Source organism: Panthera leo, chromosome B4, assembly GCF_018350215.1.
Source record: "Panthera leo isolate Ple1 chromosome B4, P.leo_Ple1_pat1.1, whole genome shotgun sequence".
NCBI classification, from domain to species: Eukaryota; Metazoa; Chordata; class Mammalia; order Carnivora; family Felidae; genus Panthera; species Panthera leo.
Window position 1 is genome coordinate 29,810,608 of NC_056685.1, and position 25,005 is coordinate 29,835,612.

The window sequence follows — 25,005 nt, forward strand, 5'->3', positions numbered from 1 at the left end:
CAAATGAAGATGAAGAACTTGACTTTCAAGACGTCTAAAATCTTCATGGTCCTTGGACCTTGTGGCTCCTGGGCAGCCTGCCCCCTCTTTCTCCCCTCTTTCCTGCCCCTTCTTTCCACCATGGGGACACCTTGTGTTCATTTCAGTATTGAAATGTTTCCAATGACCAAATAATGTCACTCCTGTAGATTAGCTCTCCCGAGGACAAGAAAACATCTTCTTCCTATTTTCCTTGACCTAAAAATGAGTAGAATTTCCACGCATCTTGAGTGTCTACCTGGACCAAGGATGATGAAGTCGGGAATGCCAATGTCCAGAGCAAAGTGCATCCAGGTCAGGAAGAACTATTTTCAGGAACCGATGTGTCACTGTCTCAGGTGGGAGCCCTGATGCTCCACTTTGGACGGTGGCCAGGCAAGGCTCCTACCTGATGGCCAGGGCCCATTGAGGACTGAGGCAGGCGTGCGTGGCAGGAGGGGTCTGTGGGCACTTCTGCTTCTGTGCCCATGGCTTGCCCTCCCATGTGACTGACTACACTTCACTCCGCAGGGTTGCTGCTGGGGTCTCTCCTCCATATGAGCTGAACCAAGCCCAGTGCTGGCAGATGATTCCACACAGAAGCACATGAATGTTGTATCATTTGAATAAGTGAGAGATGCTACCCCATTCTCACTGGGGTTACGCCCGCAGTCAGGATGAGCAGCGTGGCAGGGACGTGTGTGTGTGTGTGGGGGAGCACTACATTTGGAGAGTTTGAAAGTCCCTTTGTTTAGCTCTTTTGTCCTGAGATTACATTCAGGATTTTTCCTTCAGTCTGAAGTTAGGGAGGTAGACAGAACGAGACTGACCTTTGGAGTGGGATTTTCATAAAATAAATAAACTGGATGACAGCATATAAAAGTTACAAACCTCTTTAGAATGCCATATGTGAGCAACTTGTAAACAGTCCATAAATATCACCTGCTGGGTGCAAGTCAAGGAGGCTGATGCAGAATTCTGTACTAGCACATTTTTCTGCAACATGGAGCCATCTGGTAATGACAATTTATTCTCTAGTTGGCATAGGACTACAATTATAAAACATGTTACTACTGACTTCTGTCTGGAAACAGATGATCATGGCTCACCCTGTAGTGTGGGATACAGAGCTGGGTGGGTGTGGCTCAGTAGTGACATGAAGGCTGGGTGGAGCCAGGAAATGGAGTAAAGATTAGTGGGGCATTTCGTGGACATCCCCATCCACAAGTGGGAGTTCAATGGCCACCACCACCACCACCACCACACACACACAACACAGTTTTTGAAGGGAGAAAAAAATGTTCCTTTAATAGTAATGTCTAATTTTGAGCCATTTTTTAAAAAGAATTCACAACCATCTATGTCATTCTTGGAGAACAGGATGTAGGAAAAGCATAGTGAATGGCAATTTCATCCTTTACCTACTTCTTTTATTTTCAATATCCTCATTATTAATTCTAGAATAATTAATTCTACAAAGGATAATAAGGTCTTTCCCAAGTTCCACTTCACATAGAAATTAATAATAATCTGAATGACTTATTTCACTTAACAAGTCATACAGAGAAAGACAGATACCATATGTTTTCACTCTTATGTGGATCCTGAGAAACTTAACAGAAGACCATGGGGATTGGGAAGGAAAAAAAAAGAGGTTAGAGAGGGAGGGAGCCAAAACATAAGAGACTCTTAGAAACTGAGAACAAACTGAAGGTTGATGGGTGTTGGGAGGGAGGAGAGGGTGGGTGATGGGTATTGAGGAGGGCACCTGTTGGGATGAGCACTGGGTGTTGTATGGAAACCAATTTGATGATAAATTTCATATTTAAAAAAAGAAAAAAAAAGAAATTAATAATAATCAAAATAATGAAGTTTGATTGCCTTTTCTCCCAAATAGACTTAGCACAAAATCTTCATGCAGGGGGGAGAAAAAAAAAAAAGATCAAATTTCTCCAAAGTGGAGAATAATGTGACAAAGAAAACCAATTGAAGAAAAGGTGGGCTAATGGCTGTACTATCACAAACACGAACAAAATCTACAGACATATTTTAATGTCATTATCCCCTTCCCACCTCCCACAAACCTTTCCAATTATACTTTTAATCAAGAGTTCCCTCTCATGTTGTTACTTCCTGTCCTTCTGGGTTCCTATGATATGTAGTTTCCATCCTGGTCTCATCCTGTTTGCCCCTCTGTAAAAGCTAAGGAGCCTGGCCCACTGTCTGCCAAGGCTTTTCAAAGCCCCAGAAGTCTGTAAACAGGAAAGATTTCCTCTGAGGCAGAGGGCCCCTCCTTGATCAAAAGATGGCTTTTGGATAAGGACTTCCCCCCAGTTTTTCACCATTAACACTTTGCAGATCAGATGTTCTCTTGGAGGGCACTTTATTACCATCCGTGGCAGAGGTGCCGGCATCTTGCCAGGACTGCAAGAGCCACACAGAAAATGCAGGAAGAGTAAGTTGTAGCTGGTCTGTTAATGAGGAGGTGGGGCTTGGAGAAAAGTTAAGATTTCCTCTGAGAAATCCAGGCCCAGGCCTGGAGCCTCCGTCCTGATTAACAGCCAAGGAAGGCAAGCTGATCAGACCTGTTCACAGTACAAAGGGGGACAGGAGAGGTGTGGGAGGTGCTCTGGCAAGTTTGGGGACCTCGAAGTTTAGAAATAAAAATAATAACTGTAAACACAAAGATCGCTTCTATCCCTGTGGTTAGTAAGGGCCCTGAGGTCACTTCGAAACTGGTTTTGACAAATGGGAGCACAGTCAATGACTTAAAAGGTAGAGACATCATTCCAGGCAGAAATTCTGGGTATGATTGTTTATAAAGTAAACTTTATCATTTTATAGTCACAGCTCATATTTCCAAAGTTGAATACATCTTTGTCCAAGGCAGTTAATCACCCCTCTGTAATTTCACTACAATCTACCAATTTCAGGCAAAATTTGTCCCTCCACCATAGCGAGCTTTTGCATTCCTTTCTAGTTAATCACACCTGTATGTGAACCTCATTATGTAAGAGTGAAGTGAGAGAGAGCAATCAACGCTATCAGTTACCTTCTCTCTAAATTGGACAAATAGATCAAAGTGTACTCAAACAAACAAACATTTCTAAAAGACCTTCTCTCTTGTATTCGTCTTATCTGTAGAACTCATTCTTCTTTTTAATTACCTGACAAGGAAAAACGGGTGCTTTGAATTCTTATCACACATTCCTCTGTAACACTCAGCTGGCACTTCCAGACTGCCTTGTTTCATTTGCTATCTCATTATTTGGATAAACTCCATATTCCAAAAGAGATGATAAACTTTTAAATATCAAGGGATGCATTCCAGGGTACAGTTCTTTGTCTCTGCCTTTCATACAGTTGTAGGTGGTACAGATCAATAACAATTCATGTTTAAACTCTACCTTATTTAGTTTCCAGTTGACAATGATTAGGGCCTTATTTCATTATAATAGGGAAATGAAGTGAAAGGCCAAAATTTGTGGGTGTGAATGGATATTCAGTTTCCTCTCTAAATGGGAGGTTGGTGGTTAATGAGAAAAAAGTAAATAATGTTAAATGGGATGGAAGTGGCAGGAGAAAAGTGAAGCTTTGCCCACATAACCAAACTTGGAAACCGCCTCATTTACTCATCAGTTATAGCATTTACCATCTTAAATTATAAAACATCTGTTTACCAGTCCTGCTTCCCCCATTTACTGTAGCCCCTTTGAGGATGGTAAACAAGGCGTTATTCATCATCCTGAGCCCAGTGCCCACTGCCCACTGTGGTACTTCATGTGATATATGCCCCTGCCTTTTGTTTTTACTGAATAGAATAAAACAGTATTGGCATCGTGATAAGGAAGAAGAAATGAAGATTCTGATTTTTTCAAATTTTGAGAATCCATTTTTCCATCAAGATATAAATGGGGGATTCAACCAAATCATATGACAGAACAAATATTCCCTGTATGATACTTAGCTGTTCTTGGGAAATGACGAAAAGTAATTTGGTTAACACACGAAAAAAAAGGTCAAACGGTTGAAGGTAACTGAAATACATTATAATAATTAGTTTAGGAGTTGACCCAAGACATGTTTTCACTATAGTACCTTCTATTTTTGGCTTCCCTTTCCTCTTCTTTCACTGATTTACTTCTCTTTATTTGAACTGAACCCCTAGCCCCCCAGGAGTACTAACTCATCACTGCAAAAGACTGAGAAAGCTAAGAAAAGAATGGGGAAGAAACCAAACCCCAACCATAAGAGACAATTGGTAGCATTTTGTCTTCAGTGAGGTTCTCTGTCATCCTGGTTGGGATGCCTTTTATTTATTTATTTATTTATTTATTTATTTATTTATTTATTTATTTATTTTTAATCCATACTGCCTCACTGGTTCCTTTGCTTCTCAGTACCCAAGGGCACCAGGACTCTACAACATGATGATTGTCCCATAGCAGCTGTTGTGATGCTATTTTCCAAGTCAAACTTAGCTCTGAGATAAGCTGTGTCTTTCATTATGCACTCTGGGGAATGAAATGAAAATGACTCCATCTAAACCAATGGCCATGGCGTTGGCATTCAATCTACTCATCTCCATTTATTTGTGGACCCGATTCAGTCTCGGTCTGAAATTTTACAGAATTGCATGACACTCCTCACAGATGGCATCAAGCCACTGCTTGAAAGCTTCTGGGGGTAATGGGAGCCCACTGCTTTATGAAATAGTCCCTCACTAGAGTAGAAATTGAGTAGAAAACCACATACTTTGAGTCTAAACAATGAAAGTCAGAAAAGCAAAAGCATCCAGCTTGATTTAAAGTAATGTAAAGAATCAAATCAATTCTTTGTAATTGAAAAGTGATTTGCTATAGAACACTGTGCATCAGGAACATGTGTTCTGCCAGGCTACAAATGGGCACTCTGTGACATTACCATGGACCAATTCACAGCACACAGTGATAGTGGGAATCATTGATTTGCGTGACCTCACTGATAACTCTGTCTGAAGATTTTCTGTCATATAGCAACTATTATAAGGTACTGAATTGCATTTGTATAAACATATATAATGTACTAAAACTATTTTTTTAACTTGTAAACCTTTCAAATTAAAATAGCTCAAGATTGAGTTTACATTCCCAGGAAGTCATATTTTATGACAATTAGAAGGGTTGTGATGGTGTGTTAGGACCATCATTTTTACTCACTGGTCCCAGTCCTACCTTTCAAGATGACACAGAATAAGTTCTCAACCTCTTGAAGGACAAGCTGCAGAAGAGATACATGTGTCCCAAACAACAAATCATGAATATATACTACCCAGAACAAACAACAAATAGGAAAAGAAACATAGGTACAGAGGCAGTGTGAATGGGTGAAGGAATTATTGTTCTGGGAATCAGGAGAAACAAGCTTGTAACACAGCCTCACTCACTGGGAAAGTCACTCACTGTTAAATCTCCAGTTTCTTCATCCACCCAACAGAAGGGTCAGAATATAAATCTGGGGTTATCATTTTAGCTAACTGCCAAGCAGTGTATGTGTTTATAACTTCCATACATTTTAAAAACTATGTTAGACCTAAAAGCTTATGATAGGAACACAATTTGGGGTCCTTTAGTAAAACAAAAAAATTCTAACCAAAATTTTAACTGTAGCTGTTATACATACATGGTGTGAATATGTGTATGTGTGTATGAGTACGGGTGCGTGTGTGCAGGGAAGTTATTGTTTATATTAATTTGCTAAGGTCAAATCCATTTTTTTCTAACTCTTTGTTATTTGCTTGGGCTCCCCAGCAAACACAGTTCTATTATTGGCAGAGATGCTGTCTGCATCTAGCTCACATTGTTTCCCTAGCATAAATAAAAGAGACAGAAACAATGAGCATAAAACTACTGCTGGACTCAGATGTGGTGTTTACCAAGGCAGCTGCTTTTGCATTCTTAAAGTCATAAGGGTGTGTGTGTGTGTGTGTGTGTGTACACGCACATGCATGCCCATTTCTGTAAGATCCGACAGTCACTGAAAGTAATTTCCTTCATCCTCTATTTTGCCATAAAGACTGTTAAAATATATATTACACCTGTGGCTAGTTTACTAATTTCCTTGACAAATAATTGCTAGTTATCTATGACATAGTAGCATTATTTAGACTATACTTGGTTTATTTCCTTTGTTTTATACCTTTGTTAAAGGTAGTCAGTGATGTCTTTTAGCTGGTCCATAAAGGGTCACCTAAGGAAAAGCAATTACATGATTAACATCTGGGAAAAATATTCCCTGTTCAGTAAGTTTCATGAGAACAAAGTTATTTCTCATAAGATTTTTTTTTTCTTCCAGCGTCAGCTTTGTTTTCCTAGGAATTGTGCAGTAATGCTGGAATTAATGAGTGATGGAGCCCTTGATTGAATCAATGTTGAGTTAAATTAGTTTGTGTACATAGATGGGACTACTTTTGTGGAAGCTAGAGTGAATATCTCAAGGAAGCACACTAAGAAAAAATGCAAGGCAGAGCTACAGCTGCCCAGCAGAGGCAAACAGAAGCTTAACTGTATAGACTTCTTCATAGTCTACATATGTTGAAACAACAGGCTGATTCATAGCTTCCTTGCTTAGTTTCCAAATTGCCTTTCAACAAAAGCAAATTTACTCCCTTCCCTAGACTATAGTTGGGATTTACAATCCTACAAGCTCAAATCTTTACAAAGGGAACACTGCAAAACATGGCTCCCAAATCTTGCTGGTGACAAATTTAGATGTTTTCACAGACTGGCAGAATTTTCAGGTGAGACAGGGGTTGGGAAACTACGGCCAGCACAGCAAACTGGTCTGTGTGTTTTTGTAAATAAAGTTTTATTGAAACACAGCCATGCTCATTCATTTACTTGTCTAGGGCTTTCACACTATCATGGAGGAGCTGAGAAGTTGAGATTGAGATCATCTTGTCAGCAAAACCTAAAATATTTACTAGCTGATCCTTTTCAGAAAGTGTGCCAATTCCTGATTTAAAGTGTCAATTTAGGTCATAAAAATATCAATTTCTTTGAAAATGTAGATGGTTTTAAAGTAAATCTCACCAACCTCCCCTATCTCTGAGAATTACCCTCTTAAGCAAGCTGCTAATTTGTATTCAAGAGGCTTAATACTGTCCTTACTGTTCAGTTCAGAAATCATAATTCTAGAAATCTCTTCCAAAGAAATTCTCAAAGATACAAAACGATGTGCATAGAGATGTTCATCTCGCCATTATTGTTATTACTTATAATTTTGAATAATTGAAAATAAATGTCCTAAGCAGTTTAATAAAAATTATTATTTTTGCAAAGACAATGTGATTTATAAAAGTCATGTCTTAAAAGCTATTTAAGGGCCTAATATAATACTTAAAATGTAATTTGAAGAGAAAATGGTAGAATAAAAAGTGTTTACAGAGAATCGTCTCATTTTTTTTTAACATATGCATATTTCCAAATGCAAAGAGAAAAGCCTAAAAAAAGATACACAAAAAGAAGACAGTGTTATCTTTGAGTGGTAGGATTATGGGTAACTTATTTTCTTGTGTCTTTTTTTTTTTCAAATATTTATTCAAAGGAAAAATATGCAGCATGAGTCCATCATATATATGCAACCTCAGTGTGGTGTGCATGTCTCTATAAAAGGCTTATTGTGTAAATCAGAACGTAGAGTTTGCCAAGCCACAGAGAAAATCTTTATTTAGAACTATAAAAATGATAATGTATATTTTCACAGTATCTGCAAATCTTGAGTTTTTAAAATTGATTCTATAGAATATATACATAAGACTTCTTTCAAGACAAATAATCCAAAAATTGTCATTGGGCTGATAGCAATTAGACTTAAAAATCTATTTCGGATAACTCTGTGCTCAAGAAAAAAAAATACTCATGCCTTAACTTAATCAACAAAAATGTTTGTTCTACATAAAACTCTTGTCTACCATTCTGTGGTTAGCCTATTTCCAAAAGAGGTTGCTTCTGTGTACGGACTAAAGATGGCTATTTGTAGCACTTGAACTACCACCTCTTTCTCAAACCTGTGGGAGGCACTGCATTCTACTGTGCCATTCCTTTCCAAGAAGTTTTCTCAAATGTACTACAGAAGGCCACTGCTAATCCATACCAAACATATTTGCCATCTTTGACAGATTTGGTAGGTGAATTCTAGTTTTCCTCCTTCTCTTAAGACAAAATGGTCAAACCCATTTTTATCAGCATTGAACTGGATCATCTTACTTCAAAAGCAATCGAATGTTGTGTATACATTTCAAAAGCATCTCAAAATGTCCATAATGGGACCTACTACCTTGCTTTTTTACTATCTATGTTACTGGTACTGTTGTTTTTTCAGGTCTTGAAGACAGGGATACCCAGAGTCGCTAATCCCAGCCTCCATCTCCCCTTAGATCCAATCATTGGTCAAGTTCTGTCCATGTCTCCTTGAGGATTATCTCTTCCTTTCTATTTCTATTACCCCTCACTATGTTCAGGAAGTGGATGGGGACCTTTAATGGAAAGAGACGAAGATGGAATGGTAAGGTAAAGCATTCTGCTCCATTTTTGTTAAAGTATTATTATTTTTATACTCCAGCTAGGGATATGAGAGAGAAAAGATTTCCTATAGTTTCCTTCTGTCTTCTAATTTCTGCCACTTGAAGAAAGAGTAAAATGGTTGCTCAGGCTATAAGCCAACTCTAAAATGTGAGGGCTGATTGTGCTTGGTCCCCACTGAGAGATTCTTGTATATGAATCACCCAGAGGCCATGTCCCCTGCAGCCCTGCCGAGCCGGCTCTGGCAAACATATACTTTAAAGCAACCCAAAACCATCCTGGAACTTTGGAGGCCACATGTTCACTCTGTCCATGTCCACTGCTTCCTGAAACCTGTCACTCAGAGCCTGCTGGAGAGTAAAAGAGGATGGACTGGGATCCATAATTATAGTCAAAGGAGCCAGGACCCGAGGCAGGACCTTCCTAGCCAGTGTCAGATGTGGATAGCCGGCATGCACCGGTCAAGTATTTAGGGCTGGAGATTGAATGAGCTTGGGAAGCAAGAGTAGTGACTGAAGGCTGAATCAGAGAGGGTCTGGAACCTCAGCAGAGGTTACATGTAGAGAGCATCAGCAACCAGGAACAAACATGACACTCAACCAACAATTGCCTAAGCCAGATGTTTTTATATGCATCTTATTTGGAGAGAGAGTCAGGTCCCAGGTGGGACAGTCTGGAAATTGCAGGTGAAGATAATGAGGATCAAGATGGAAGGGCACAGAGTGAGCACAAAGGACAGCTCCTGCCACAGAGGCTCTCTTCTGTTTATCACCGTCTTTCTAGAATATAAGTGCCATGATGGAAGGGGATGATGTCTGTTACAGTCACTGCTATATCACCGAACAGTCATTGGCACATTCTATGTAGTCAATAATTACTTGTCAAATGAATGAAATAGTAGGCAACAGTTGAGGTATTCAAAGGAGGAATGTTGGTGTCCAAATAAACAATGTTTTGGAAAGTGCCTGAATTGACCTCAACTTCCAAGGTTATAAGTTCTGAATTTATCACCATGTATTTTTTTAAGAATATGTTGTGATAGATGTTGAACGGTAAACTCATGATCATCATCAGCCTCAGGGCCTGTATAAATGATATCTACACCAAACCCTAAAACAACATGGATAAGAAGCATGAAGAGCTTAAATCCCAGAGTCAGTCCTAGGAAGGATGTAATGACAAAAATAATGGGGGTTGACAGTTCAAGTTCTTTTTTTATTGCGGTGTTTAGAAATACTAGACATTTTCCAATTAATGCTGGGAATTAGCTAAATAACTTTAGACATTAGTCCACCATTGATCACTTGCTTTAACAAAAATATGGCTCGGGGGACCAAAGGGAGGAGAAAAGTACAATTAATATGTTCTTTCATTTCAGGTCCTGTTTACATTTGCATCTTGAATGACTTGGATTTATTGTTTTAAACCAAGTTTCCTGCCTGTAATAGAATCATTAAGAGAGCTCTTAGTTTTTATTGGGAACACATGTATGTTCAGAAGTGCCTAGTCAGATGTGCTCAGGAGAAGGACAGCACATTTTAATCACATCTCTCTCCCTGTTTAGTCTTTGGTAAGTTGCTTTATCTGTGTACATTTTGGTGATTTCACTGTAAAATGGGGCTGGTACAAATAAACAATTTCCTAAGGATGTGTGAATTAACCAGTGGTTATAAAGAGCTTTGAAATGATGATGTGCTATCAATGCTAAGTCAAATTATGAAATTGCACCTTTGCAAAAATGCTATTGTGGAAATAAATGAATCTGAACATTGTATTTACAGTGTGATTTGCTTCTGAAATAGAATATTCATAATGGGCCTCAGCAGGCGACAACAAAGTGCCATCTTATCTCCTGTTGATAGACCACAATTTCAGAAAATTATTTTTACAATGGCATCTGAACAAGCTCCTTAATTCGAGGCTGTTTTACAAATAGATGCATAGCTTATTACACAGTTTACACTGCCTCTGAGACATAAAGAGTGAGGTGGGATTCATTAACAAAATCGCTGTTGTCATTCCTTTGTATTTTTTCCAATGTAATTTCTATTTTTTATAATCTAATTTTAAGAAACTATGTTAAACAAAAAGGTAAGGTAGAGCTACTTCTGTGTTAGTGATCAAATCCAAGTTTCGATTAACACTTAGGCTATCAATTGCAGTTAAATTACACTTCGAACTTGGCCTGTGGCTCATTTAGTTTCAAGAATAAACAACTCATTCCTATGCGAAATTTCCACTGCCCGCAAATATCATATTCAACGACAGCAGAACGAGAGATGAGTATTTCTGAGGACCACATTCTCAGTTCTTCCAAATGACTGATTAGCTGAAACAGACCTGGTAATGGGGAAGATTAAAGTCAGGTGGGAAAATGGGCAATTCCTCGGAATAAATGTTGCTGAAATAGAGTTTAAAATGTCTGATACCATTTGGGGGTAGAAAACTGACATAAAAGAGTGTCTCTGACATAAGAGTATCTCAGAGGCAAAAAAAAAAAAAAAAAAAAAAAAAAAAGAGTAAGGAAATGGGAGGGGCCATTTTACAAAAGGCTGAGTGGGGATAGCTTACAGCTAAGACAGACAAAAGAAAAAGGGGCAGGGGTCTTGTCAAAGAAAAAGGAAGGCCCAGGGATCAGGGTCAGGAAAAATCGCCAGAAAAGACATCTTTGGAATATGCTCTTATGGCAGCAGAATTCCCCTGCACACATTCACTCTTGTTATATTAGAGGCAAGACAGCTTAAAGCACAGAGCCCAATCCTCTCACTTCACAGATGAGGAAATGCAAGCCCAGAAAGATGAAATACTGGAGCCCACAGCTACATAAAGGCTGAATCGCTTCTAATCCAGAATCACTATAGGTTCCTATAGGCATCATATATGAAGGGCACACTGTTAACTAAGCAAGTCTCCCGAGGGACCGATGAACATGGTCAACACAGACTGGCACAAAGTAGCATAAAATGAGGGCCTGGTCAGGTAGCACTCCCACCTCTGCCCCAGCTAATCTTTTATACCCATGGAAATGCAAGAGTTTGTCATCTAAGTCATTCTGTTCTCTGGTTGCAGGCAACCTGGACATGGGAGAATGAGGATGTGCTGTGGGTTTCTAGATAAGACAGATAACAGAAACATCTGGAACTATCCCAGAGAACTCAGTGTAAAGTAGTAAGAAATCTAAAAATGAGCCATGGTGGCTGAGGTTACTTGCTATTGTAGGTGTAGCCATGAACCTACAATTTTCTTTGTGTCTTCCCCTTGGGTTGACACTAGCTCATTGTGACACACAACTTTAAGAAACACTTAGGAAACACTGCCATGCTGTCAACCAGAGGAGTAGCTGAAACCCTGTACTGTCCATTTTAGAAAACACCCCACTGCAGCAACCCCTGGGCTAGCTCAATCTAACACCTCCCCAGAGTGGTATTTACAAGTGGCTGTACCAAGGCCTGGGGCATGGTATTTATCTGGCGATATAGACTAACAAACTTACACCATTCTGCACAGTTTGTATGCCCTGTTGACTTCTATCATAGAGAACCTAACTTTATACAACTTCCCCAGTGATCTGCTGGGAAGTTAACATGTGCATATACTGAGGTTGCCAGCTGGAATGGACGAAAGCTCTAAATTATTTGTGTTAAATTTACATAAAGGTGGTTTGAACATGAGCCCAGATATAAATATACAATGGACAAAATATTCAGAGTAGTGACACAAGGTCTTAAGAGTTGTGGGGATATCAGAAAACACTCAGCAATCAGGACATATACCTATACAATAGTATTCATGTTATGTCTCTAACTCCAAAACAGGTTATGGAGATGAGTGTAAGACAGAAAGCAAAGCTTTCAGTCAAGCACTACCTCTGCATATTTTTTCGAGATTTAGCTAAAGCAATTCACCTGTTGAAATCTAGGTTTTTAAAACTAGCAGTTTTTAGAAGGAAAATGTAAGTTTGACTCCACTACCCGTGAAAATGAAGGGTTTACTATGTAAATGAGAAGTGTAAGTGTGCATTTTAATAGTCTGATTAAGTTAGAGCTTTCCCTGTAAAGCTGGCTTGGTTCTTCCACGCTAGATAGACACACTGGAGAAGACTCGCTGGGTGTCAGTTGGTCAGTTCAGTTCGGAAATGTTAATTAAACACCTATAATAGCTGAAACACTACGCAAGGCCCTGCAAGCAGTGGAAATCAATGTCATCCTCCATTCTTGAGCAACTCACGAACTAGTTGAATGAAGAGTAGCAGAATATTAATGATTGTGACACAATGTAGAATATTTTAAAGAACATGAATGAGGTATAAATACAGTTTTTAAGGTGTTGGAGGACAGAGAAAGAGAAACCATGTTTATTCGGTGAATGGTTTTATGAAGGAAGCAGCATTTCAGATTCAACTAGAATGATATGTAACATTTTCACAGGGAACGGTGTTTACCCTTCCCACCTTTCTGAAGGAAACATCTTATGAATAGGTGTGGGGTGGGAAAGCAGGAGTAAGTCTAAAGAACTACAATGTATGTTGGTTAGGATGTATAGGGGAACCACAGGAGATAGGCCAGAGGGATGGGGGAAATTATGTTGTGAAAGACTGACTGAGAAGTACAGACAGAAGCAAGGAGAAATGGGAAGCTCCATGTTTCTAAGCAAAGAAGAAGAATAAGGAAAGTCCCTTTATAAGGCTAGCGCAATAGCACCAAGAAGGGGTTAAAAGTGTTAGGGCTTGAGTGGTTACAGAAGAAATGTAACAAAAAAGACCTTCTAGATTTGTAATTTAGAGGGCTTTAAACTGACTGCACCTGGGGGACAAATAGGCATTGGGAGACATTCCAGAGTGTCGAGTTTGGATAAACAGGAAAGAAAGGAGTCAATAAGAGAAAGAAAATGCAGGGGTGGGACAAAATCGGATTTTTCATTTGTAGCAATGGTCTACCACTCAGGCAGTCAACATCATCCCATATGAATTTGGAAGTTTGAGTCCAATGCGTAGGTCAAGTCTAGGGCTGGACAGAAATTTGGGTATTATCTGAGCTGAGTGACTAAGATCAACAAGGCAATTCAGGGAGAAGACATTCAGGGCAAAGGCAGAAACTTGGCAAGGGCCTGTCTTTTAGTTAGAAGAGAAAGAGAAAGTCAGAAAAAAAGAGGTGGGGAGGAAACCATGATGGTTCAGTATGACGAGATGCAGGAAAGAAGGAAGCCCCGACGTGTAGAGAGTAGCAAATTGTGTATAATGTTGTACATAGATTGAAATTAGAGCCAAGGCAAGGCTAGTGGTCGAGGCATTAGAAGAATAATTGGAATGTAACGTTTCAACAAGAGGTTTCAATCAACTGGAGGGGACAGGAATTATGTGGAAAAGAGTTAAGTGAGAAGGTAGAGTTGTGGAGTGTAGTATTTGTGGCAGTAAGAGGAAAGGGAGAGAGAGAGATGAAATATTTGTGTGAAGGGTAACAAGTTCCCAGGAGGATTTCTTTTACTCATGAGTAAGAAAGTCCTACAGAATCTATCTGACCTGTGAAGAACCACAATGGTCCCACAAGAAGGAAAGCAAACCACTTCTGCTGGAGCTCCCGGACACACGCACCTGAAGGCATTTCAAATGAAAACAGAATTGAAAGTGCATTTGAGAAGCTACAGATATGACTGTATCATCTAAGGCCATTTATGAGGGTGAAGTGGGGAGAGGGGGCTAAAACAGCAATCTCTCCTCTGCCACTCTCTCAAGGGACTTCCTGAGAACGTGCTTTTCATCACAGCCACCGAGACATCTCCTCACGATTGGGAAATCTCTCACAACCAGAAATAGGGGAAGGAGACAGCAAAGTTAAAAGACTCGGGGCCACCAGAAGTTCAGGGACAGGGACAGGAATGCAATGAATCATCAATTTAAAGACATGTATTTTCCCAGTTGCTTTTCTGTACAAATTTCTAACACAAAATCCGTCTAATTTCCTCTTTTGTGGACATGAATGGACTGGCACAATTTTGGTTAACTGGTCGGAAAGGACTGGCATCCCTCCTGTAACAGCCACCATGATATTGGCTCCTGCTGTACATAAAGTATTGGCTGGTTTACTGTCTGAATGTACCATATATTTATAAGTCCTCAGGCAAACTTGAGAAAATTATGTTTTTAAAGCCATGAATTTTATTATCAAGTCTGTGACATTGAGATAGCATCTTCCATGAGATTTTTCCAGAAACTCCACCCATCCAGAGTTTTAGAAGACAGCAATTATAGCCCACTTATCCAGCCAAACTTAGTATAAGAACGTTCAGAAATTCTTGTTTGCTGAATACATGCTGGGCATGAGATACTATCTCCATTGTAGACATGTGCAGTGCTTTTGAAATATTTATAAGTGCCTCCTCGTAAGGATGCAGACGTTATTGTTTACAGTCTGAACTTATTTTGAGGAACAAAACCTGCGGATGCACTTCCTGTTATAGTAATACCTAGGCTTTATTTAACATATTTCTCTTGTATTCCTAAGCTACTTCCACCTACGTTATCTCATCAACACTGTGTCACCGAGATAGGTAGAGGAAGGAAAGCAATTTTTTTTTTCTCCAGAAAGAGAAGGAAAAAGAGGAATTGAAGCTATGTCTAGGCTGTGTTGCTCCATCAGAGCCTGATGTTGTTACATCTGCCTGAGATGCACTGGTTGAGGTTGTGAAAACCACAGTATTCACAGCGCCACAACCCAGCCATTCACAGATTGTGACCCCGCCCACCTTCCCTGTGTCCTGCCTCACAGATGGAAATGAAGGGCAGACGTGCAATTATACTCCATGCCCCTGATCCTCACCAGAACACTTTTCACAGGAGCTGCTAACATGTTCCCCCGACAATCAGAAATCTCCAGCTCCTGTTAATGAACTAACACACACCAGATATGAGGCTAGATCCGCTAAGGAGGGAAAGGAGGATGTCTTAACGGACTGAACCAAGATAACCTAACAGTTGCTCAGGGACAAAAAAATTGGCAATGGAATAAAGGATAAGGAAAACATAAAACTTTTTCAAAAGAAAGAAAGAAAGAAAGAAAGAAAGAAAGAAAGAAAGAAAGAAAGAAAGAAAGAAAGAAAATCCAATCAGTTCTATAAAAAAACCTCACTCTTCCTTCTGCCCGGGGTCAACAACCTTCACTGAAAAATGAAATTACGGGCTACCGCTTGTAGAAGGGAAGACGCTTCTAGGGCAGTTCTGGTGATGTTTTGGCTCCAGTGGAACCAGGGCTAAAATGCATTTCAAACATACACAGGGTAAGAGCAGTGGGCTGTACATGTATGAGAGGCTAACCCCTGCCCCCCCCCCCCCCCACCTTCTGCTTGATCACTCCCCAGCTGATCAGCCAGCCTTGCCTGTGTGGCTGGGAACTGAGACTCCAAAGTTATGCTAAGCAAAATAAGTCAGTCAGAGAAAGACAGATATCATATGATTTCACTGATATGTGGACTTTGAGAAACTTAACAGAAGACCATAGGGGGAAGGGAAGGAAAGATAAGATACAGAGAGGGAGGCAAACCATAAGAGACTCTTAAATACAGAGAAGAAACTGAGGGTTGATGGGGGTGGGGGGTTGGAGAAGGCGGGGAAAATGGGTGATGGGCATTGAGAAGGGTACTTGTTGGGATGAGCACTGAGTGTCATCAGTAAGGGATGAATCACGGAATCTACTCCTGAAGCCAAGACTACACTGTATGTTAGCTCACTTGACAATAAATTAAAACAAACAAACAAAACAAAACAAAACAAAAAACAAAGAAAGTTCCAGTTCTGATGCCTCTGACTAGGCAGGTGGGGATGGAGGAGGGGGAACCTGGCCAGATTTCGGTAACGCACCTCCGTGTCTGGGGAGTGGCTGCCATCATGTCTTTTCGAAAAACTGGCACTGAGACCAAGAGAACACCCACTTGGACAGTTACCAGAATTGCTCCTTTGCTCTCCCTTCACTGACTTTTGCTAGTCTGTCCCCCAGACTGCCCACTGTGAACTCTACTCAGGGCAACATTGTTTTCTTCTCTTCTCTTCTTTCCAGACTTCAATTTCAAGAAAAGTCAGCTGTGTAGTTCCACTAACTTATATGTGCAAAGCACTGTGGGGATGGTAGAGAGTAGAAATGAAAGTAAGACACAGTGTCTACTTCCAAAGAGTTCACTACCCAATGGGGAGACCAACCTTTACCTGTACTGTTACAATGAAGAACCTGAACAGATGGGTGGTAGGAGAGAGATGCAAATGCACTCTCATTGTCGAACTAATGAGAATTTGTCATTTCTAGTGGCTGAAATTTTTTCAACAGTGGATTGATCCAGAAATTAAAATTTTAATCATCTTTTTCTGTGACCAACTGTGTTACAAATAAACGCCTGTTTTCTCAAGCTATTCAAGAATGAACAGGCAGGTATGAACTGAGATAAAAGGTAAAATATCAGTCTCATTTGCCAGGGATTGCTCTGTCTAAAAATCATCATCCCAAACGAGATGAAGTCAAGCTACCATGCTTGTGGGGTTTTGTGTCCTTTATTTTGTTTGGGTCAAGAGCCTGTTCTTTTTTCTTTAAATTTGGGAATTTAGTGCTCTTAATTTTTTTTTTAAGTTCACTTATTTTGAAAGAGAGAGAGCACATGAGTGGGGAAGGGCAGAGAAAGAGAGAGGGAGAGAGAATCCCAAGCAGGCTGTGCGCTGACAACTGACAGTGCAGAGCCCAGTGTGGGGCTCGAACTCAGGAAACAGGGAGATCATGACTTGAGCTGAAGTTGGATGCTTAACCGACTGAGCCACCCAGGCATCCCTAGTGCCTTCAATTTTTTTTAAAGTTATCTCTCTCAGAACAAGATTTTGAGCACATTTAATTTTTTTTCCATGCCATTTCAGTGACTGCTTATATTTCACACAATAGCTTCCCTGCTCATAGCATCTGTTGGTTGGAGAGTCAGGCAAGAAGTTGGAATCACAAATATATTGACTGGCCTTTGGCACCTCTGGCTGTTCTAAAGAAATTTAAGAAGTTGAATAAGGAGACATTCAGCATCCTCTTTCAGCCTGGGACTGGCTGCTCTCTCTGTGACATGCCAGTCAATCAGAAGCAACAAGCCATCACCTCCAACCTGGCCAGCTGATTATACAAGTATCTGACCAGATAAAAACAAAATACTCTGGAGCATCTGTTTCTTCTCAAAAAACACTCTTCTGTTTCTCATAGGAATCCAGTGCCTGAGCAAACATTCTCCATTTAACCCTTACAGAGTCATGATGGCAAAGAGAAGTATCAAAACTTTACAGACAGGGAAGACATGAGAGAGCAAAACTTTCCTGACATTTGCCTGAGATTAAGTAAATGAGCCATGCTTGGAAGACTAGGCATCCTGCTGCCTTCTGGGCCTGCGAAAAAGCCCTGGACCCAGCTGGGATCTCACATGTCCCCCGAACCAATTGCATAAATCTAACGCTTGTGCTGCCTGGTTATCAGGCTTTACATAAATATTGTGTTTGTATGTGCTTTGTGCTTTCCAACTCCACCAACCAAAGGGACCAGAATTTAGATATTTCCCCCCCAGGATTTCATCCCCAAGTTAAGGCAAGTTATTTTACTTTACTTTAATTTCATTTTATTTTATTTTGTTTTATATTATTTTTTATTTATTTTTGAGAGAGAGAGAGACAGACAGAGAGAGAGAGAGAGAGAGAGTGAGCAGGGAGAGGGAAAGGGGGAGAGAGAGAATCTTAAGCAGGCTCCACACTGAGTGTGGAGCCCTATGCGGGGCTCAATCCCACAACCCTGGGATCATGACCTGAGCCAAAATCAAGACTCGACACTCAACTAACTAAGCCACCCAACCCCAAGGCAAGTTTTAACTGAGTGGAAAATCACCAATTGGTGTGAAGTTTCTGTGCACCATTTTTAGCGGTTCTTAACTAATCTGAACTGAGAGTTCCAAAACTGAGTCCTTCCCCAGAGTTAGTTGGTTTGTATTCAAAGTTTTGTGTGAGGTGTTTCATAGAAGAAAATGGCTACTTGAATAAAAGATAAGGTGGCAACCCTTCATAAGAATTTTCTCATTCAAAAGGGACATCACAAGCCGCATCAGTCACAAAGATGGAAAGAGATTTGGTGCAGCAGCTGAGCATTTGGGCTCAGTCTAACTTTTGTAAACCTCAGTGCTGCCATCTGTAAAATTGGGATGATAGGAAGATTAAGTGACATCCCGTGCACGTACATAGTGCTTAGTGAGTGCCATGGCAGGCATGGAGTGAGGACCCAACAATAAGAACCAGCCATGACCATTACTTTCTAAACACTCTATCAACTATTTAAATTAAAGGGGAAAAAAACATGTTGACTGAATAAGATATAAAATGTGTACAATATAGACCTGGGTGTGATCAGGAAAGAATCCAAGTTACAAGGCAATTGAGTGGACAGAAGCCAAAAGATTATTTTTCCTCTCTGCTCTTCTGCAGAATTTAGTAGAGTTCTGAATGAATGAAGTTCATTTGCTAAGCTAACTGCAAAGACTAAGTGATTTCAAACATAAGCAGCATAATGTGTTTGGCATGCTTCACAGCCAATCTGAGAGTTATCCTGACCTCATGCCATCCCTAACTGACCTAGATACTAGACACAGTTCTATCAACCACAGAATAGCAGGAAAAATCTTTTTTTGAGGTGCTATGTTCTGCCAAGTCACTGACTCCTACAATCAGGATTGATTACAAACACCCAATTAAGAGGCATTTGGAACCTGATCTGAACACTAATCTTGTCTCTTGTTCTTCTTTGGGCTTAATGATCAGCCTTGATGAATACTACAACAGCAATTAGTTAAGTTTATTTTGTAGCCTCCTTTACAAGCACACACACACATGCACATATGTGTTTGTGTGTGTGCTTCTGCTGGAGTATGTCAGCATGCATGCAAGTATCAAGTTTTATGCTGGAAAGAAAGGAGCTGAGAATATGCATGCCGGCTGAAGGCATATGTCTCATTTGGATCAATTTTTAAGTGTCTGCTCCCCAAGTGAAATCTGGTTGGAAATGCCATGCACATGTTGATTCAATTTGATAAGATTTCAACTAACCTTCTCTTTTAGTTTCTCATAAAGGTTTCTTCTTTCAAATTACCAAAATGCCTAACGCGAAACAACCCTATAATACTCAAAATTCATTATGATCAAATGTGACTGCTTATAGTAAAAAATAATAAAGAAAGTTAATTTTATTAAACACATGGGGTTTTGTTCAAATTGAATCAGTGCTAATGGAAAAAAAAAAAATCAAAAGGAAGAAAGTAGATAATTATCTGCCTGAGTAGTAACCAAGGAGGCTGCAGGTGGTAGCAACAACATTGGCCAGCAGTTGTTCTAAGAAGGGTTCATTCTTATCCACTCAAAAGTTTTTAATTGAGTGGTGTCTCTCACACTGACCATGTCAGGAAGTTACTTGGGATGAAAATCAACAATGAAAAACTGAAAAGTAAAGCAAAGGAAGATTTTTCTGCATTTGCCTTGAATCTAAAGCAAGCTCCAGATTGAAAACTTTGTGTATATTTTAACATATGCATAATATATGTAACAAATACAAGAGATTTCTACAGGAGTTACTAAAAAATATTAGAGTACACTTCAGTATGATTGTTATTACTATTATTACTATTATTATTATTAGAAAGGGAATAGTATGCATTGTTCTATCTCTATTCCAAAGAGTTTTATCATATTGAAGGATAGTGCATACAGACTTCTAAGACTATAGTTTAGTTTTGTCTGACTTTGAAATTTATAGAAATGGAATCACAGAAGTTAGGATAGTAGTCATCCTTAAAAAGCTAAAGGCTAGTGACTGAAAGCGAACATAAGGGGCTTCTTCATAGGAAGCTGGAAATGTTTACTTTGGATTGGTTATATGGATGTGCTCACCTTATAAAATTTTATCAAACTTCACACTGTGTGTATTTTCTACATACATATCATACCTTAATTAAAAGAACCTATACTTCTATATTTCATATAGAAAATGGAGAAGTATTTTGGTTTAAAATACTGTTTTCCATAAAACAAAGACTTTGTCTGGGTGTAAGTGATGCTCTCAAATGCACGACTGGGACTAGAGTAAGGCACTCACCTCAAAAACAAAAAAATGAAAAACTTACCAATCAAGATAAATAATATTTTAATGCAGCATTTAAAAAAATCAAAATTAATTGGGGAAAAAAAACCCCATGTGGAACAAAGGAAAATAAGAAAAGACTGAAACAGAAAATAGCACTCAGGGAAACCAAAAATGGAACTTATACTTCCCCAAATTGGCAATAAATGACAAAGTGGCCATTGGATAATTAAATTGGTGGAAATTATCAGACCTGAGAAACTAGCATAACATTAATTTTCATTCAGTGAGTTTATAGTCTATGAAAATAAATGAAATGACCAGTGTTTCTAAGTTCGTAATAACTTAGGTAATTTTAAAAGTGGCACTAAAGAAACAGTGTGTGATCTATTCCAACAAAATGCCCAAACTTGAGTATTATCTCTGTTTAGTTAGAATTTTCTTATAACTAAACTTCACATGAAGTTACAAGAGTGAAATCTCCTTTGATTCCATTGAATTAGAAAAAAAACCTACTTTTGGTTACACAAAGAACAGATTACAAATCTCTTATAGACAAAAAAGCATCTGTACCATGTTAGCTTGTGTCTTGGTGAAATCCTGCAAAACAGCAACTGACAAATCAGCCATTGGAGCCAGGAACCAGTCAGTAAGAAGACCACTACTGAGTTTGCTCCCTCCAATACTACCACCTTTTTAGACTCTTTCTGGAGCTCCACATTCATTTTCTTAATGTTTTTAACCCAAAGTCTGTGAAATTTTTATTGCTCCCTAGATGAGGACATCTGATCTGAATGTAATCACACACCTCTTTGCTCAGCAGTATTTGTCACAACCCATTATAAATTATCATGCTGATAGTTTGCATTGCTGGGAAACCGGAAAAGTTCCATAAATTCTAACTACTGTATCAATGACATTCTTGTTTATTATGCAGATATAAAGTTTTATGAGATTCAAGATGTCTGCTTTACCACCGAAGAAAACTGTAGCTGAGTAAGAGCTAACTAGCTCAATGTAAATGCTGAAAACCATTTACAGGTCACAATGAACACTGTTTTCTGAAAAACACTTCAGCAGGTTGCCTTTTTCTTTCTTTTCTGTTTGTAACTATGCTTTGACACTTCACAGGTATGGAGGATTTTACTGGTACATTCCTTCCATACCTTCTCCTCCTTCAGAATATTCTCTAGCCACCTCTCTTTTATCAACATAACAATAAAACCAGGTGGTAATTCTAGCTAAACGTCTTAGTGCAATGTTAGCCACAGACAGATTCTCTACTGCTCTATTGGTTGATTGATTGATTGATCAATACTATACATTGTTCAATAAAAGAACTCTGGTAGTTATAATAGTATGTCTTTATGTTTATTAGTAATGAAACCTGACTTTCATACTGCAACCTGAAGCATAGATTGTTGCATTTTAAAATTATCAGGCACAAACTTGCACATCCATTTTCCCTAAGGAAGTAACGCCTTGATATCCATTCTAAAAACCTTTTGTAAGGTTAGGTTCATAGTGCTTATGTGTTGGGTTGGTCTTGGAGCTCTTCACATGAAAAATTGATACTGCATTAGTATATTGTTAAAAAATATCACATAGTTTTTAATTTAATTATAAATAAAACAATACCAATTTAAATAAGTAAATATTTTTCCTACCAGAGCTAATCTATTTAATTACTTATCCATCACTACACTCCACAAAAAGAATTTTACCTGGGTTTTAAGGATGTTCCTCAATAAGCAAATGTGCTAGGGAATTGATTTCTTAAACTTTCACATGGTGGAAGTTGACTGTACAAATACTAGAAAGCTTCAAGAGAAATTGCCAGGTATATTTTATGTGGATCATCCCATTACTGGATCTATGTATTTAGTTTGACATATGCTTAAGTTTCATATTTCTAAATGTTCTAACCATCACCAAGTTGTTAAAGGTATCATAATAACAGTGGCAACTTCTTTTGAGGGAAGCTTTTTAACTTTTCAAAGGGCTTTCATAGCCACTACCCTATTTTATCTTGCCAATAACCCAATGACATTGGACTTTTTACTGCTCTTAGATATAAAATGTAGCTGAAACAGGGGAAGATATTAAATATCTCAAATAAGACAATCAGTTTGATCTTAACAGGAATGATAACTAAAAGCTTGCCAGCTCGCTGTATTTGGTTTATTGTACCTAATTTTGTATCAACTCAAATATGTTTTTGGAAGGAGCCTATTATAAATGACCAAAAAACAAACAAACAAACAAAAACAAAAACAAAAACCCACCCCAAACCCACTAAAATGTAAAAAACAAAGAAACTATGCTCTTGCACATCCAACAAAAAATTTTTGCCTATGAATTTGTTCTCCCAAGGGTTATTGGTATTTTTCATTTTTGTAGGGAATTTTAATTTTAAATTAAAGCTGTAGATTATTCTCACAGCCTTCACAAAAGATTGTCAGAATTGTGCTACACTTATATCTCAACTGCAACGTGCAACAGTGACCAGGAGTCACATATGGACCAGCCTGAAAATATAGTGACAGCAATGTCTTAAGCTGCTCTTCCTATATCATTTTTTGAATTTTTATTGATAAAACAATCAGGTAGCAACACTTCAAAACAGGGCACAAAGCTATTTTTCTATGCCATCATCTCCGTTGACTTCATCAGGCTAAACATTATCAGCCTTTCAAGGCTGGCCAGGAGATGGCACCTTCACAGAGAACAAATCCCTACTCGCTACAGTTAAGAAACCACTTCACTCTGTAGCCTTGAAAAGTCTCGCCTCTATCAGAACAACAGCAACAATCTTCTTGGTCATGTCAGTTTCTTGAATACCTTGTCGACATCACTAAAATTTTCCCTTGCTATAAATTATAATTATCCCTTTTCTTGTCATGTTTAAGAAAGAACATTGAAAAAGTGCTCTTCCAATTCCACAACCCTCCACCTCCCATTATGATATAGCAAATAGTTATTGCAGACTTACTGCCTGCCAGACACTGTGATACGCACTTAACACATATTAACTCACTTGACTGGCTTCCCCTTCATACACTTCTACTCCAGCTTGCACCAGCTCACAAGAACCCCTCATGCACGTCTCTTTGCAAGTCTGCATACAGTGACATCACATAGATAGTTTGAAACTGGCCATGGTGGGAATATTTACACTACAGAAATTGGCAAATGTTACAAATGAGGACTTGACCCACCCCCTTCCAAGAACCAGTTGTTCAACCCTTACCAGCACACCATTGCTACTGACTACTGATTATTTTGAATGTTTTAGCTATTATATCATATGCAGTTGTGGTCATGATTTTCAGATCAGGATTTAGTAGACATGAGTTTACTAAAATGTAATGGCATCTTATCTTTGGAAAAATGTTATTACTTGAACATGTTTTACCATCTCTTAAAAATATCTCTTATAGCAGTTTAAATATTTTCAAAAAGCAAAAAATAAAACAAAATAAAATGAAAGAGAGAACAAATATCCAGCTTCTCTAGGTGACTGATGCTGTAAAACCACCATACAGAATATTGGCAACAACAATAAACTCCCTGTTTCTTAGCAGTCACTGGAACACTCTATTAATGGCAACTTTCATATAAGATTAAGAAGTCAATATAATGCCCTGAGGCACAGAACAAGGATTAAATTGGAATCAGCATACTTTTTTTACACTCTAGTGTATGCTGATTATTTGGAAATTGATCAACAGTGTATGAATGTATGCTAATTCTCTAGGTACCAGAATGTTGAATTAGTCCGATGACCTCATTTCCCTGCCCATGAAACACTAGTTTACCCCACCAACTCAACAGGTCGTTAAGGACTTCCTACAGGTGGGAACGTTTTCATATTACTCTGTTCTTCCCTAAAAAGGCTATGTGTTTGCAAATAGAACATTTTTAATAACGAATGTGCCTGCATAATAATGTTCATATCCAATGGAAACCATAGCCTACTCACATCGTATGAAATTATATCAAACTGATCCATTTTAAAACTTGGGAAAACATATTGGTCCCCGAGAAACACTTTAGAACTGAGATTTAAGTAGATTGTTTTCCTTGGCTAAAACTATTTCGTTGTCCAAACATTCATTAAAGATAGATACTCAGGTTCAAGTGTCTGGAGAACACATCACATGCAGGGTGGCAGAATGTGGTAACGTGGACAAGACAGAGACAGGTGGTCTCGTGGATGTCCAGAGAGAAGAGCAAATCCTGGATCTGAGAAGACTGCTGCCTGCAATGTTAAAACACATTTTCTACACTGTGCAAAGCAAGACCCA

The 25,005-nt window shown here is 38.9% G+C and overlaps 1 protein-coding gene across 4 annotated transcripts in view; it reads right to left on the reverse strand.

Moving 5' to 3' along the window:
* The window catches only part of NRP1 (neuropilin 1), a 137,893-nt gene that overhangs the window by 108,122 nt on the left and 4,766 nt on the right, over positions 1-25,005 (reverse strand). The window lies entirely within an intron of this gene.